At 47.1% G+C, this 15,285-nt stretch overlaps 1 protein-coding gene across 1 annotated transcript in view; it reads right to left on the bottom strand.

Annotated features, from left to right (window-relative positions):
- Positions 1 to 15,285, bottom strand: part of PDE2A (phosphodiesterase 2A) — a 1,220,867-nt gene that overhangs the window by 176,249 nt on the left and 1,029,333 nt on the right. The gene's annotated exons all lie outside the window — the stretch shown is intronic.

Consider the following 15,285-nt stretch of genomic DNA (forward strand, 5'->3'; position numbering starts at 1 on the left):
AGGTTTTATATAGCGCAAACAAGACCCTTGCGAGTATCAGAGCGCTTTACAAGTCAAATGTAGAAAACAAGATATATCACAGAGATATAGGTGAAACAGCTATACATAGCTTATACACGTACACAGAAGCTGGCGCGAAAAACAAAACGACAACTATGGAGCACAGAAACAAAACTGGTAATAATATACAGTAAAAGGACAGAGAGTTCACATGAATTTAGCTATGAGGATAGCTTTCACTTCTTTTTTGAAGGAGGCAGTGGACGGGTTCATTATTGTTTCAATGGGCAAAGCGTTCCAGATCCTAGGAGCCATACCAGAGAAGGATCGGTTATAGGTTTTTTTCTTGGCTTAAAAACTCCCCTGACCTGATCTCCTTTAGGAAGGGTTTAAAGACCTGGCTCTTTAAGGCATAGCTTTGGTACATTTCTATTTGTATCTTTTATTATTCAGCACTTTTCACCTCATGGCTGCAGGATGTTGGTCGATAAGCGCCTAGACGCCTTAGGGTATTAGCGGCGCTATATAAATATATGAATAAATAAAATTAAAATACATTAATTTCTGTATTCTAAGACAGATGTTCGGCCTTGCACTTTGGGCTTTTTTCAGCATTTTACATGGGGTGCAAACCAAGCACAACACACATACAATCTTCCCCCACACACACACCCAAAACTGGCTCACGCACATGCAAGCAGCATTCAGCTCACAAACAAACTAATGACACACCGGAGAATATCCTGTGTTCTGACTGATATTTACAATGACACACTGTTCGTCAAATGTACAGTGTAAATAACATGGTATGGCTTGGTTGGTCCCTGCACTGCGGCTCATCTGAGGTCTACCACACTGCCTGCCATATGTCAGCGAGAAGCAGAGACAGGTTCATTCTGACAGCCTGTCCATCAGAATCACCTCCGATCACACTGAACCTGCCTCTGCCTGTGCTCCATTTTCATGGGTAACCGTGCGCTCCTTGGCCAAGGAGACATTCCGGTATACAAAGTGGGGACCTAGTGAAGTGCCGGTCAATTTAAAGCACCAAGGGACATATATATATGGAAGTAACGGAGGACAGTGCAGGAAGTCACCTTACTGTGCTGCGCTGTGTGACAGGAAAAGGGCAAGAATGCGCCATATTTAACGGAATACTGGACATTCCTGCCTTTGTCACTGCACTGCAGCTACTTTGGCAGCCTACCGCCAATGCGGGCACACTTGTACCCTGGTGCAAGGGTCCCTGTGTAGCAGGCAGGATTGTTTTTGTGCTGTAAGTGGCACATCCCTGCACAGAAGTAATCCTGAGAGGCATACTCTTTTTTTTATGTGTGCTCGAGAAGAAATAAAGGTATTTCTCCTCCTTGCACCTCCCCTGAGAAGGTGCATCTTTTTGATGCATTCCCAGGTCTACCACTTTAGGTAAATGGGACCGGGTCAATGTCCATGGGAGTTGCATGGGAACAGCCACGCAACGCAGGGCAGACTAATGCAATGCAATTTGCGTTGCGCTACTCTGGATTTATGAAGCCACTCAGGGCCATGCAAGGTGGCCTTGCCAGGCTTCATAAATGGCATTTTAGGCTTGCGCAGTGCATGAACTACGTTGCGTGGTGCAAGAGCACTGCAACCCCAGCGACATGCCTCTTAGTATGTTATTGTGGGGTTGAACATCAACAGTCTCATGAGCTGCTGACAAGTGGAGCAGGATGACAATACGTTGCTTCTATATAGTGCCTTATACATCGCTTCTGCCCTTTCTAAGTGGTGTAAATACTAGATCTTACTATAAATCAATTTAGTTGCCCTGGACCAACTACCCCAAGAAGGAGGAATGGTGCTGGAGGCCTGTAGAAAGGCTCTAAGACACTAGGAGAGAAAAACAAGGAAAGTAGCATAGTAAGGATGTCTTGGGCCCTAATGCAAGCATTCTCTAGTTAGATATTACAATACAGCTGAGAGAGCGCAAACTGACCTAAATGTATGAGTGCATCACACTTACCTGTAGTAAGCACAAATCATGAGGAGAAATGCCATGAGTGCTAATAGTATCTGCAATTATATTCTGAATGTATAGCTAATGTAGAGATTTAAGTAGAAGTGGAACTAATACAGAAATGTGTGACACTATATGATTTTATTAGATGTGATTATTCCTGAATCCATGTCGTGTAGCTGTTAAAATGTAAGATGGCATGTGGTTAAACGCAGAATGTGGTAGGCCTCAGGGCCAGTGCTAGAAGGGAAGGGGAAGGTGTTTCTTTTCACGACATAGATTGTACTAATGTTTTGGTCATTGCATTAATGGGCCATGATTTATAGATGTGTTTACTGAATAATAGAATAAGAGTATTAACATGCTTTAATTAATGAAGAAGTTGAATGCTATAATCATTATGAGAAATATTGTAGGCCTGAATTGTTTTAACGTTGGTTTACACGTACATGTCTGGGCCAAGAAATGTTGCGAACCTTTTTGGAAGTCTATGAGAGTTGGGATCTTGGCTGCAGATGTCTGTCTGCAAGAGAAAAGGGGGAATCCAATTATAAATAAAATGAATAGAGGTCTGTTCAGGAGACGGCCCAGACATGGAGGAGGGTTCCGGAATGTTTTAAGGGGTATCAGCGGGCCGGAGAAGAGTCTGAGAAGCAAGGTCAACTCCAACGTATGAGGCCCAATACAAAGCAGCATGGAAAAAGCCAGAAGCTACACCACGTGAGGGGCGTCTCATGAGGGGCGTCTCAAATGTTGTTGACTGTTTTGTATTAGGGACAGCACCCCTGGGTGGAGTTAGAGCAGATGCCTGAGGACCCTTTAGAGAGCGGATGGGTAGGCAGAGAGGGGTCATGACTGGAGAACTATAGGTTTTCACCAAGAGACTAAGAGTGAGTGACTTCCCTTGGGGGTCATTCACTGCTGACACCTTTGTTAAGTTGGGATTTGGTTAAGTAGGGATACCATCTAGAGCAGGGTAGGGACAGCCTAACCTGTGCGTTTTTCCTCCAACTTAAATGAAGGAGAGATCTCAATATGCGTCAATGCTGATAGCTTTATTATTCTTAGAACTTGTGTTAGTAATTTCCGTTGCTCGTCTGAGGGCTTTCAGAGAGCACATGTATGTAGTTGGACCTGTGTATCTCGTGAATCTCATTCTGAGATGCCTGTATTTGCAGCTTATCCTAAGCTTACAATAAACTTTTGAAAGCTAGAAGTTGTTTGTGATCTTTGGGAGCGGAGTCCTTTATTGGGTGAACTAGCTTGGTAACAGAGGCACTTTCTTCCTTCAATGACAGGCAACAAAGGTTCAGTCGACCAGATCGGGGTTTAGATCAATAGTGATAAGGTATCGATCAAAATCTCGCCCTTCCAGTTGGTAGCAGAGGATGGTTGCCTTCTTGAGGACGGTGACCTAGGCCAGGTTAGCTTACCCCAAGGCCCCTAGAAATCGATGATCGGAAGAACCGCCCGCTGAAGAAGATCCGGATGACGTGAGACAGAAAAAGCAGCAGTATCGGTCGAGAGTGAGTATAAAGGGTTATGCGTGTTAGATTGCGGTGTTTTGTATTGTATCTATGTTGTAATGTCTGGCGGAGTTGAATGTCTGTAGAGTGACTGTGGAACAGGTTGTGAGCGCGCGCAACCGGTGGAAATCTTAAGTTCAAGGAGAGCTTAAGTGGTTCGGGTGTATCGGACACCCAGAGTAATTGTCAACTGGAGTGAAGGGGGTCATGAGGTACCATTGATCACCCGAAAGACCGAGATAGGGGGAACGTAAGAGTGAGTGCGTGAGTAACGGACGCTGGTCGGAGGTTACTGTGTGTGTAAGCAACCTATCAGAGAGACGATAGACATTTCGTCAGTTGTGTTGACAATTACATATAGACTGTGGACGTACAGTCGAGGGAAGTGACCGCTTGGTCGGAAGTAGTCATTTTTCGGTGTATGAATGGGACGCATGCATGACCGGGAGACGAGTTGAGAAAGGAGGGGTGCTGCTGCGAAGCGGAGAAAAGTGACGTCAGGAAGTGTCGCGACGTGATTGGCCGACCGGAGAAAGACCGCGCTGCGATAGGCCAAGTTAGCAAAGCCGCGTTAGGATTGGTGGATTGTCATCAGGAAGTAAACAGAGTAGCGAGGCTGGATATTGTGCGTATAATTATGAAGTGTTTTAAATGGCTGAGAGCGGTGTTTAAAAAAGAGAAGCGGGGATCGGAAGAAGGGGAAGAAGCCCCGCCGGAGGGTACGCCGGCTCGTTACATGGCAGTGAATGTTGGGTTGCATACGATCCTTTGGATATCAGAGTGGAGTAAGATTACGGAAGGAAATGAGGAACTGACGTTCCCGAAGTACGGGACGTTCAGATTAGAGGTGTTACATCGATTAAAATCAGTCATGACCTCAATGAGACCCTTGCCTAGACCGACCCAGTTTGAAGCTCTTGATGCATGGATTAGGGCAGCGCATGAAAAGAATATGAACAGACGACAAGAAAGGGTGAAACGATCGGTAAGGGCAGTGCAGGATGCCAGGTGGGATGCGGATGCTAAAAGATGGAGAGTGCATAACATGGAAGTAAATAAACTGTACCCGGTGTTAGAGGTGCCCGGAAATAAAAGCCCCCTAGAAGAAGATGATGAGAGCGAAACAGAGGACAGCCTGATAAACAGATTATTGACAGACAGGCCACCCCCGTATAATAGAGCAGGGGGGGAGGTCGAGCATAGTGAAAGAGAAAAGGGGGGCAATGCAGGGGAGCATGGACCGCTTCCCAGTTCAGAGTGGGATCCTGAGGCAAAGAAAGAGCTGTCCCAGCCTAGTCAGGTGCAACAGGTAGTCGGGAGGTTTGTGGTACAAAGAGCGCCGGAAACGGAGAGCGCCACATCCTACGCATTACCAGATGCACTACAGGTACCTGTTACCATAGGTCCTATAATATCGATATATGACCAAGAAAGAGCAAGAGGGGAAGAACGGGTACGGAAGGACAGAGAAAGAGCAGGGACGGCAAGGAGGAACGATACGATTAATTCCCCAAGTCAGATGCCGATACCAAGAGAGTGGAGCACCCCGAGGCACACAGCAGGGGATCCAGGAGGGGACCCTGGGGGCCCTAGATGGCCAGTGGATCTGAGGGGATCTGGACGAAAATCCTTTCAAGAGCTAAATGAGTACATGAAGAAGTGGGATGAGGCAGTGGAGGCTCACAAGAGCATCATAGCTGCAGAAGCTGAAAGGGAAAGTCAGGACAGCAGAGCTCGGACTCACTGCGGGGCTGGGGAGAGCAACCCGGAGTGGGACGGGAGAGAGAGAGATAGTAGGGGAGTCACCCATTGGGCCCGGAGTGGGGATAGAACAGACCTGGAAAACGGGGGCCCCGGGAGTGGAGGGGTGGCGTGCCCAATTCTCAGTGAAGGGGAGAGGAGAGCGCAAGAGTACAGAAACAGCTTTAAGTGTCCACACTGTGTGCCCGGCACCAGAGAACAGAATGGGAGTTGTGAGAGGTCGCACCATAGTCCCTGTGATGACGGAAATGAGCGCAGCCCAGGGAATATGGGGAACCAGGAAGGATCGTATCGGATACTGAGCGATACTAGGCAAAGGGAGAGTAGCGACCAGAGGGAAAATAACAGAGAGGCGTACGGCGAAAGGAGAGAAGCAGGAGAGAGTGGGCAGAGCAAGAGTGGGGGTAACAGGCCCGTGTTCCATCACCTTCCAAGATCGGATGGCCGAGCATGGGACCTGGAGAGATGGGAGCAAGGGAGAGCACTCATTAACTCTCCCGAGCCCAAACGTAGAGCTCGGAGTTGGGATGGTAGGGAGACCAGTGAGCCCCCTTCGAAAGACATATTGCGAGCTGAGATAAAAGCTAAGAGACTCGATGTCGCCAGCTTAAGGTCAGACCTGGATGACATGATAGATGGTACCCTGCCTTTAGAAAGAATAGAAATGTATGAGCAGGATGAAATACTGTATATGGCAAAGGACATCACTCGAAAAGCGAGAGCAATCCATGAGAAGTTAGTCGAACTAGCAGGCAAATATATGGTGGACCTGTCAAGAACCAAAGCATTACAGGGTAACCACAGGCTACATTACACAGATCGAGACCTAGATGAGAGGAGAACGATTGGGCTGAAAACGCACATAAGGGAACTGATCACTGGAATAAGGACATGGAGGGCACTAGATAAGTGGGAAGAGAGGTGGTCCAAGAAAGGGACCGTCAGGAGAAGCACGCTTGGTATGACACCAGGAAGGCTGCAGGGAATAGAAGCATACCCTTTGCGTGAAGTCGCCAATGGGAACTATGTGCATGTCCCTTGGAGTAGGGGAGATTTAGCTGCTTTTACCACCTCCTTCCCCAAATTGCGGGAAAACCCAGTGGAGTGGTACAAGCAAGTTGAGAGATTTGTAAAAATCTCAAAGGTCCTATGGATAGATCTGAACACGCTGTTCGACATTGTAGTACCAGGAGATCTGTGGACAGCATGCAAGGTTAGCGCTGAGTGGCCCACAACGGAGCCGGAGAGAGATGCTAAGACTAATGGGCCGTCCGAGATTGTGATGGCAAAATTCGAGAGAGTGATGACTTGGCTGAAAGAGAAAGTGCCAATGCAAGACATAGATTGGGTCAGAATAGACCGAACCAGACAGGAACCCAAAGAGACCGTCCACGAATATTACGAGAGATTGCTGAAGGCGTTTAAACAGTATAGCGGCCTGGATGTAATGGATCCAAAAGACATAGGGCAATTCGTGTCCAAGTTCGTCCTGGGACTGAGACCGGATATTAGTTTAATGATTCAGCAACACTCGATTTGTTGGCAAAATAAACCCCTAGACGAAATACTGAGATATGCCAGGTACTGCTGTGATGAGATAGACTCCAAGGCTAAGAAACTAAAAGAAAAATTGATGGTGGTACAGATGCAGGCAGCAGGGAAGGGGGGACAGCAGCAACAGCAGCAAGGAACAGGTACGGGAGGAAAGAAGCAGTACAGTCAGAACAAGGGCAATGAGGAGAGTTCCACCTTTAGACCCAGAATAGACATAGCTGCCTTGAAGAAAACGACTAGGTGCCACCAGTGTAACGAGGTGGGGCATTGGAAACGCGAGTGTCCCTACAACGTAGAGATAGGAGAACAAGAGGAAGAGGAGGAAGAGGTCCAGAGAGCGCCTACGAGAGGGGTGACGCCATACCAGGGAAAGGTGCTAAAAGGGGGGGGGGCTCCTCCCCGAGCCCAGTTCCCGCAACCTCCTCGAGTAGGGACTATGGGTAAGACCTATAGACAGATGCCCCTGTTTGTAGAAGGAGAAGAGTGCTATTATGTGGACCCATTAACCGGACAGAGAGTGGAAAGAGAAGACTGCACCCTCGGGGCAGCCTTGGAGGTGGACCAGAGGGGACCCTATGTCGAAGCAGAAGTAGCAGGGTGCCCCACGACATTTCTGGTGGACACAGGAGCCACTAGGTCCACGATCAGATCAGCTGCAGTTCCAGACCTGCCCATGTCTGGAGAGACCATACAAGTGGTGGGGGTCGCAAACAGGAGAATAACCAGCCAATTGACAGAACCGGTACAGGTGAAAATAGGGAAGTACAGCGATGAGCACCAGTTTGTGGTTTGCGATTCAAGTCCTGTGTGTCTGCTAGGGAGAGACCTGTTGTGTAAATTGAATTGTACTATATACTGTACACCTCAGGGAGTGGAGGTATTGACCAATGATGATGACGCAGACTTCAAAGTTGCAAACTCAAGAATATGCGTGGAGCTGTACCCTACTTTGACAGTAGATGAGCTCCCCTGGGACTTGAGAGAGACAGTGGCACCAGAAGTATGGGATTTCACTGGGGAAGAGATAGGATTGGTCAAAGGGGTGGACCCAGTGAAAATTGTAGTGAAACCGCATGCTGAGTTCCCAAGAACACCCCAATATAAATTGACTCCAGAAACGATTGCAGGCATAAAACCCGTGATCGAGTCCATGATTAAACAGGGAATACTGAAAGAAATCGTGGGTAGTCCATGCAACTCCCCGATTATGGGTCTGCAGAAACCAAATGGGAAATTTCGGATAGTGCAGGACCTCCGAAAGATTAATAACATAGTCGTTTCGTGTTGTCCAGTGGTGCCGAATCCATCAGTGATACTGTTTCAGATTCCATTCCAAGCTGAGTGGTTCACTGTGATCGATCTTTGTCAGGCTTTCTTTTCGATCCCTCTGGACGAAGAAAGCCATTTTCTTTTCGCATTTAAGCTGGAAGGTCGCGTCCTAACATGGTGTCGCATTCCTCAGGGGTATACAGAGAGCCCATCGATCTTTAACCAGCTTTTGAAGAAAAATCTTGAAAGTCTAGTGCTGCCCCAGAAGTCAGTTCTGGTCCAGTACATAGACGACCTCCTCGTGGCGTCAGAAACAGAAGAAGCTTGCAGGGAGGACTCCATTGCTTTGTTAAATCACCTAGCTGCCAATGGGCACAAGGTGTCCCCGGGAAAATTGCAGTACTGCCTGACAGAAGTGCAGTACTTGGGACACAGAATAGAGAAAGGCAAACGAAAGGTGTCACCAGACAGGATAGAGGCGATCATGAAAATGAATGCGCCTAAGACACAGAGAGAGGTCAGGATGTTCCTAGGGATGGTGGGTTATTGCCGACAGTGGATCGCGAACTTTTCACTGAAAGCAAAGCCCTTGCAAAAACTGACGCACAAGGAGGTGAGCGATCCGGTACCATGGGACAAAGACTGTTTGATGGCATTCCTACAGCTGCGAGAGGACCTGTGTCGTGCTCCGGCATTGGGAATGCCTGATTACAATAAACCATTTTTGCTTTACTGTTGTGAGAGAGAAGGTTGCGCGTTGTCTGTGTTAGTCCAAATCCATGGGAATGCCCGCAGACCAGTTGCTTATTTCTCGGCTACTTTAGACCCAGTAGCCGCAGCGTTGCCCGGATGTCTCAAATCCGTTGCTGCAACGGGTGTCAGCATTGAAAGATGTGAAAATATCGTCATGGGGCACCCGTTAGAGGTGTGCGTGCCCCATTCTGTTGAACTGTTGATGACCAGGACCAAAACACAGCATCTGACCAACAGCAGGCTCACGCGCTATGAGCAAGTTATTCTTGCTGCAGAGAATGTGACCCTCAGGAGATGCTCTGTTTTGAACCCTGCCACCTTGATGCCACTCCCAAATGATATCGAGGATGATGATGAATGTACAGACCATGACTGCCTCGATGTGACTGAACTGTGCACCAAACCCAGACCCGACATCGTAGATGAGCCACTGACCGACCCAGACGAAATTTTCTTTGTCGATGGCTCATGTGTAAGAGACGAAGTTGGGCAGTTGAGAGCAGCTTATGCTGTTTGTACAATTACTGGAGTTGTGGAAGCTGGGTGCCTGGAAGGAGTACACTCCGCTCAGGTAGCCGAGATTATTGCCTTGACACGTGCTTGCTTGGCAAGCAATCAAATTCGAGTCACCATATACACCGACAGCCAATATGGTTATGGGGTGGTTCATGATTACGGGCAGTTATGGTCTCAAAGAGGGTTCATGACCTCTTCAGGCTCTCCCATTCGCAATGGAGAGTTTGTGCGCCTGTTGTTAGAGGCGTTGCAATGCCCAGCAGGTATCGCAGTTGTAAAGTGCACCGCACATACCAGAAATGAGGACTTCGTTTCGAAAGGCAATAGATATGCTGATGAAGTTGCGCGGTATTGCGCGGAGCAAGGGTACTCTTTCACAGAGGTGGAAGTGGGTGGAATAAATGTAAGGACTGAATTAGCCATGATATTGGAAACTGTTGATACTTGGGATGAACTGGCAAACATGCAAGAAAATGCTCCTGATTTTGAAAAAGAAACATGGGAAAAGGCAGGATGTGTAGTGGGTGAGTCCCATTTTTGGGTCTCAGCAGATGGCAGAGCAGTGTTGCCCAATGAGATGGTGAGCCCAATGGCCAGACACATACATGGTCCCGTACACCTAGGGAGAGACGCTATGCTGAGAGTGTTTAGACAGACTTGGTACAATCCTAAGTTTAGAATAGCAGCAGAAGCAGTGTGCCAGCGTTGTGTGACCTGTCAGCAGCTGAACGTAGGAAAAAGAACACCAGTTGCACTGAGTCACATAGGAAGGTCTGGAGGTCCATTCAATCGAATGCAGATAGATTTCATTGAAATGCCGAGGTGCAACCGCCTCCGCTATGTCCTGGTGGTTGTTTGTGTATTCTCCAGATGGGTTGAGGCATACCCTACACGTAGGTGCGACACCCTCACAGTGGCCAAGTTACTGCTTAGGGAACTCATTCCGCGCTTCGGGGTGCCGGCCTTTTTGGAATCAGATAGGGGAACGCATTTCAACAGCGAGCTTGTGAAGATGATTTGTGCGGCTCTGAACATAGATCAGAAATTGCATTGCAGTTACCGACCAGAAGCCTCAGGAATTGTGGAGCAGATCAATGGCACGATCAAGGCCAGAATTGCAAAAGTGTGTTCCTCAACGACCCTGAGTTGGCCTGACGCCCTGCCATTGGTCCTCATGAGCCTTCGTAGTACCCCAGACAGAAGAACGGGGTTGTCACCACATGAGGTGTTAATGGGGAGAGCAATGAGGCTGCCATCTGTCCCAACTACTGCACTGTTAAATATCACAGATGATATGATCCTGGACTATTGTAAGGGGCTGTCTGACGCCATTCGTTCTGTGTCCCTTCAGGTGCAGGCTGCCGAGGTTCCATCGTGCCAGGGCCCGTGCCATGACCTGTACCCTGGGGACTGGGTCCTGGTGAAAAAACATGTGAGAAGAAGCTGCCTGGATGTTCGTTGGCGTGGGCCCTTCCAGATCATCCTGATCACGAACACGGCTGTGAAGGTGGGAGGCCTGCCCAATTGGATCCACGCGTCACATACGCGAAGGGTTCCAGCACCTCTGGAAGAAACAGCTCCTCTCTCGGATAGACGTCCAACAGAGGACCGAGAAGCCATAGAGGGGGCTAGCCAAGCTGTAGAGGTGCCAGCGGAAGCAGGGAACGAGTCTGACCAAGCTGAGGACGGTCAGTACAACAGCGAAACAGACGACGCTACAGAAGGAGAAAGTAGCTGGGAGTACGAGTCAGACACTGACAGGTCTGACAGAGAGCGAGAACAGACAAGAAGGAGAAGGAGTAGAAGGGCACGTGGAGAAGCTAATTGGCCGCAAAGAAGGAGCTCTAGCTTGAGGTCAACTCCAGAGATAACCCTTCCTCCGATATCAGAAGACTCAGACCCGGAAGAAGGTGTTCAGGGCGCTGAAGCACCGGACCGAAGAAGGTCAAGAAGAGTGCGTGTGCCTAGCAGAAGATACTCCACCCCTGAGTGGACATATCTGGCGACAAATGTCTGTGAAACAGGAGACAGGGAGGATCCGAGCGGTGGTGGTGTCCAGTTCTGAGCCCATCGTCACCGTGGAAATACGACTGTTGGTACCCGGAGTCGAACAAGAAGGGTCACTAACATTCATGCTCCCCAGACCTCCCCGCCTCAGCAAGTTAAAACATATGTTTCTCTCAGAATTGCAATTCCCCGACTTTGGTACAACGATAACAGCCCATGAAGAGCACAATCTTCGTTTGGAAATACTGAACTTTGCTATCGAAGCTGCAGGCACAAACCTGATAGTAGATGCTTAAAGGACTTTGTAAATAAAGCGAGCAGAAAAAAGAAGATTACCTAGCGCCCAGGAAGCAGAGAATATTAGGGAACTTCCCTTGAGTTGATGGAGAAGGGCTAGGGTTGTCTTTATTGAACTGTTAAAGGACTTTTGCGAAGAAGGTTGTCAGCTTCCAGTTGTGTGGATTCTAAAGACAAAAGGATTAAAAAGAGACTGTAAAGGAACGAGAAGAAGAGAACTTTTTGCTAAGATAAGAGAGAGCCATATTGTCTGACGAAATGGAAGCCGGCACCCAGAACCGCAGAGCTAAATGTATAATAGGTACACTAATAGTAGGAGTGATAATATTGATAGCTTTAGTGGTAACAATTTCTTATGTAAAGGGACATGAGGAAGAGGCGAAGGTAACTGATGTGAAATCTGTAGAAACGCTTACACCCACTGTTGCTGGTGAGAAAAGGGAAAACACTCAAGAGAAAGCGTTATTAGCTGCAGAAGCCCGCAGGTTACACGTAGATGAGTCCCAAGGAGACTTTAGGTCAAATGCTTATGCTAAACTCTTATATGAATACGTGGATGCCATGGAGGTTAAGGACTGTTACGTCTGCATGCAGTTGCCGGCGTCTGTAGATGAAGGCATTAGATATCATCACCTCCCGCTGACATATGGCATTACATGTAGCTTATTGCTTAGTATATTTTATGAGAGAGATAGTTTTGAATACTATTTCTCCAACTATGATTCAGTGTTGCCAGAAGTCCCAAATTATAAGCAGATGAACAAATGGGACTACTGGAAGAGTGAAGACAGATTGGCCAAGTTCTTCATTCCTTGGATTACCTTAGATACTTCACATGCCCGTAGAAATAACCTGACATGCAAGGTGTCAGAAGTCGAGAAGAAGTTCATAGGGCAGGTGGATGATCGTTACAGGAGACAAAAGATTTTGAAAAAATCAGGACAATGGAAAACAGATTGGACCGAGGAAGAGAAGGCACACAAGAGAAAGGGTAGTAGTGGTCCAATAGCTTTAGATAAGACGCAGAGAGGAAAGCTATGTCTTCACCGAGCCAAAACGTATTATGAAAATGTATACGTGGGAGAAGTCGACTGTGAACATGCTTTCAATATAGAGTACTATACTAAAGATTTCCTGAAGGGAATGCAAGTGATTCCAAATGTGTATTTTGTATGTGGAAGAAATGCCTACGTGAGACTACCTGACAACTGGTATGGATCATGTTACCTAGCAATTGTCTTCCCCAAAATATATCATGCACAAGACTTAGAGATCATTGAGGGCAAGACATCATCGAGGGGAAGGAGAGATGTAGGAGATGCAGAAATGGTTGGAGATGTCTTTGGAGCTATGTTCCCTCTTTTGGGACTAATCCTTAATGATGTTAAAATTAGACGACTGGCAACAGTCGTCGACAGGTTGTCTGCCAGCACTGCTCAGTCCTTAATGCTGGTAGAAGGAGAGATGCAATCGATAAGGGCTATGGTTCTTCAGAACCGTCTTGCGTTAGACGTCCTACTAGCAAAAGAGGGCGGAGTCTGTAAGGCTTTGAAGGTCCAGGAATGTTGTACTTACATTCCAGACAATTCAAAGCCCCTTGAGAAAGTTATTAGGAACATAACTGATATTCACAAGGAGATCGAAGACTTGAGTAGAGAAAATGTCTGGGAAAAGGTGGGCCACGGAATGAGTGAAGTTGGAGGGTGGATTTCCACCCTAGGCAAAAGCTTTGTGTGGTATATACTAAAACCTATCATCATAATATTGATCTGTGGGATCGTATTGTGGGGGTTGGTGAGGGTATTCAAATGGTACAGAGCAAAAAGGTCAGAAAGGGCCCAAAGAGAGCAGCTGCAGAGATTGGCTGCCATACAAGATAATCAGTACAGGAGTCTGAGGGCTCTGGAAGCGCAGAGACAAGTTATGCTAGCAATAACTGCAGTTTAAATGTTAGTGATGACCCCGAGAGGTCATCAAAGGGGGGAACTGAGAGAGCGCAAACTGACCTAAATGTATGAGTGCATCACACTTACCTGTAGTAAGCACAAATCATGAGGAGAAATGCCATGAGTGCTAATAGTATCTGCAATTATATTCTGAATGTATAGCTAATGTAGAGATTTAAGTAGAAGTGGAACTAATACAGAAATGTGTGACACTATATGATTTTATTAGATGTGATTATTCCTGAATCCATGTCGTGTAGCTGTTAAAATGTAAGATGGCATGTGGTTAAACGCAGAATGTGGTAGGCCTCAGGGCCAGTGCTAGAAGGGAAGGGGAAGGTGTTTCTTTTCACGACATAGATTGTACTAATGTTTTGGTCATTGCATTAATGGGCCATGATTTATAGATGTGTTTACTGAATAATAGAATAAGAGTATTAACATGCTTTAATTAATGAAGAAGTTGAATGCTATAATCATTATGAGAAATATTGTAGGCCTGAATTGTTTTAACATTGGTTTACACGTACATGTCTGGGCCAAGAAATGTTGCGAACCTTTTTGGAAGTCTATGAGAGTTGGGATCTTGGCTGCAGATGTCTGTCTGCAAGAGAAAAGGGGGAATCCAATTATAAATAAAATGAATAGAGGTCTGTTCAGGAGACGGCCCAGACATGGAGGAGGGTTCCGGAATGTTTTAAGGGGTATCAGCGGGCCGGAGAAGAGTCTGAGAAGCAAGGTCAACTCCAACGTATGAGGCCCAATACAAAGCAGCATGGAAAAAGCCAGAAGCTACACCACGTGAGGGGCGTCTCATGAGGGGCGTCTCAAATGTTGTTGACTGTTTTGTATTAGGGACAGCACCCCTGGGTGGAGTTAGAGCAGATGCCTGAGGACCCTTTAGAGAGCGGATGGGTAGGCAGAGAGGGGTCATGACTGGAGAACTATAGGTTTTCACCAAGAGACTAAGAGTGAGTGACTTCCCTTGGGGGTCATTCACTGCTGACACCTTTGTTAAGTTGGGATTTGGTTAAGTAGGGATACCATCTAGAGCAGGGTAGGGACAGCCTAACCTGTGCGTTTTTCCTCCAACTTAAATGAAGGAGAGATCTCAATATGCGTCAATGCTGATAGCTTTATTATTCTTAGAACTTGTGTTAGTAATTTCCGTTGCTCGTCTGAGGGCTTTCAGAGAGCACATGTATGTAGTTGGACCTGTGTATCTCGTGAATCTCATTCTGAGATGCCTGTATTTGCAGCTTATCCTAAGCTTACAATAAACTTTTGAAAGCTAGAAGTTGTTTGTGATCTTTGGGAGCGGAGTCCTTTATTGGGTGAACTAGCTTGGTAACAGAGGCACTTTCTTCCTTCAATGACAGGCAACAAAGGTTCAGTCGACCAGATCGGGGTTTAGATCAATAGTGATAAGGTATCGATCAAAATCTCGCCCTTCCACAGCCATAACTGGGCCCCGGTGCCACTGCGCCTGCTGCACTAATGAAAGCTAAGGTCCTGGACAACTTATGTAGATCCCATCTCCTTCGCAGCATAGTTTATATTGTCCCGTTTTTGGGAAAGCCAAAACCCTACATGACATCACCAAATGAGCACGTCATAGGAGTTATAGATATTAAATGTGTATTTGTGTTTTTCAACT

This window comes from Lissotriton helveticus, chromosome 8 (assembly GCF_964261635.1).
Source record: "Lissotriton helveticus chromosome 8, aLisHel1.1, whole genome shotgun sequence".
Classification (NCBI taxonomy): Eukaryota; Metazoa; Chordata; class Amphibia; order Caudata; family Salamandridae; genus Lissotriton; species Lissotriton helveticus.